Consider the following 3,165-nt stretch of genomic DNA (forward strand, 5'->3'; position numbering starts at 1 on the left):
CAATAAGAACCTTGATCCTAAATCTTTAAATCACAAAGAAATAAAGATTCCAAACCACGGTAATCTTAAGGGATATAATAGAAAGAGTTATATCATTCAACACACATACAAATGCCACCCTTATATCAAATGTACACCTCTCTTTGATATGTCACCCTTATCCCATGATACACCTCTCCTTGATATGTCACCCTAATCCCATGGTACACCTCTTCTTGATATGCCACTCTTATTTACTCATCAAAACATTTTATAAAAACAATTAAAGATAGACCGCAGTCAATGGAATTATTATCAATCCAAAATCATTTATATCAAATTTTCCATTTTATGATAAAATAACAATTTTTATCAATCAAGCACAAGGCATAGTACAAATCCGATCAACTTGGCTTGGCCAGACTTCATCTCCAGTCAAGTCTTGGCCGGTTTACCAAATCCGGACAACACATCGCTCAAGGCTTGTACGATTTAACACTTAGAATAAATTCCAACACTTTTGTCCGGATAACAAGTCCGGACAATACATCGCCAAAGGCTTGTCCGATAAAATAAAATAATCCGGACAACATTTAGTTGTATTCCTACTTCTCCGTTCAAAATACTTGGTATAAACTCAATAATCATAAATCGCTCAACACTTGTTCGGTTTAAGACTAAACCGCTTAAGCCTTAACCGATTTAGGGTTTAAATCGCCCAACCCTTATCCGGTTTTGTAACACCCTCGCATAGACCCATCCTTCTTCTTGACGAATAAGACCGGAGCACCCAAAGGTGAAGTGCTGGGCCTAATAAATCATTTGTTAGTTAAAATTTTCAACTGTGCAACCAGTTCTTTCAATTCAGATGGAGCTAACCGGTATGGCGCCTTTGCTACTGGTGCAGCCCCTGGTACAAGATTGATTCGGAATTCAATGACTCTGTCTGGTGGTAATCCAGATAAGTCTTCTGGAAAGACTTCTGGATATTTACTGACAATCGGAATCGATTATTCTTTTCCCTTCTCTTTCTTCAGATCAATTACATATGCCAAACATCCTTGGCACTTCTTCCGAATACTTTTATGGGCTTTCATTACTGACAAAATATTGGTATGGTGATTCTGACGATCACCATAAATAACAACTGTTCCTTGGTCTGGAAGAATAATTCTGATCATGTTCTGATTACAAACAATACTAGCCTGATACCTTGCCAACCAGTCCATACCCACCACTACATCAAATTCCTTAATCGGCATGGGAAACATACTAATCGGGAGTTCACAACCCTCAATAACAATAATACAGTTATTGAACACACTAGTAACAATTTCCTGACTATTAGCAGTATCTACTACTAATTGATCATCAAGTATCACAGAATTCAGACATGCAGTTTGAGCAAACAATGGTGATACAAACGAAAAGTTTGCACCAGAGTCAAATAACACCTTAGCATGTATTGAATTCAGAAGGAATGTACTTGTTACTACATCCGGTGATGCTTCTGCCTCGTTCTTAGTCATCTAGAAGGAGCGTCCCCGCGCCCCTCCTTGTCCTCCTTTTTTCACAGTAGGCCTTCCCCGAGTACCCGACGCGTTACTCCCCATTGTTAACTGTGGAGTTCTTAACTAGGGACAATTCGGTCGAATATGATCCGGAGAGTTGCTAGTTAAAGAACCTTCGATTAGCCGGACAACTTCTAAACAAATGGCCTGCTTCACCGCACTTATAACATTTTATTGGGTCCATTTTGCATTCACCCTGATGAACCTATCGGCACTGTGAGCAGACTTTCTCACTGATCTTCTACTCAGATCTGTTATCATATCTTACCATTTTCGGTCCATGGAAAGATGAAGGCCCCTCCCATTTTCTCTTCTCTACAACCTTTCCTTCTGGCTGTCGGTTCTTATTTCGTTCGGTCACTTTGGCCGCATCTACCATTAATGAAAAAGTATTGGGGTTTATAGCAATAAGAAACTCTCTAATTGAGGGTTTCAAACCCCAAATATACCTTTCTATCTTTCTGGATTCTGTTGAAATGTAGTGTTCCGCAAAGCAAGAGTATTCAATAAATCTCTCAGTATATTCACGAACTGTTCCATTTCCCTGTTCTAGCTTCAGGAAATCTTCTTCCATTTGTCTCACTGTTGTTTTAGGGCAAAAATGATTCTTGAATCGCTCCACGAATTCTGCCCAAGACAACGATTGTAAAACATCTGTTCTGGCTGTCGATTCAACTTCCCACCAGAACAAAGCATTTGACTTTAATATGGAAACAACAAATCGAACTTTATCTGTTTCCGGACACCGAATGGTGTTGAACATAGATTTCATTTCTTTGATCCAGCATACGGCTTTCACTGGATCCTTTTCTCCAGAAAATGTTAGTGGCGTGCATGCCAAAAACATTTTAATATCTTCATCCTTGTTATGAGTGAGTGGTACCGATGGATGAACTTCTACTATTTCTGTTTCTACCCTGGCTGGTATTCCCATAATAGAAGTTAAAGTTTCTCGCAATTTCCCCATCTCTTCTGCCAATATGTCCCTAGTTACATATTCAGGGTGTGGCACCGATCTTTCCTGAACATTCCCAGAATGGGATTCTTCAAGTTCAGAATGAACTTCAGTACGACCCCTCCCTTGAGACTGATTTCTTCCTCTGTCTCGTCCCCTTGGTCTTCCCCGACCTCTCCCTTTCTTCAGACTCTAGACGAGCCGTTCTTTCAGATCTTCTAGTTCGGCTCGACATCTGCAGAGTTTAGTGTTAATAATCACGTATTCACATTCTCAAATATAATGAAGTATTTAAGTTCAGATGTGTAGCTGTAAATTCATAATTAAACTGGCCAGATGTAATTAAAATTTACCTTACACACTGTTCTTTAAACCCATCATTTTATTTTCAATGGTGCTAACTATGTCCGGGACCCTAAACATGCAATAAAACAGTTTAAGTCTAGGTATCATGCGGTTAAATACCTAAATCCCTTAAACTCAGGCTCTGATACCACTTTCTGTAACACCTCATATCACACATTGCATGTAACATATATACTTCATACGAAAGAAATACATGTTTATACACCACTTAGGTCCCACAGTACAAGAATCTACCAGTATAAAATACATGGCTCAAAAATTCAAAATACATTTCTTGTACTAATCATCGTTCAT

The sequence above is a fragment of the Cynara cardunculus genome, unplaced genomic scaffold, assembly GCF_001531365.2.
Source record: "Cynara cardunculus var. scolymus isolate 2C unplaced genomic scaffold, CcrdV1 Un_Scaffold_407, whole genome shotgun sequence".
Classification (NCBI taxonomy): Eukaryota; Viridiplantae; Streptophyta; class Magnoliopsida; order Asterales; family Asteraceae; genus Cynara; species Cynara cardunculus.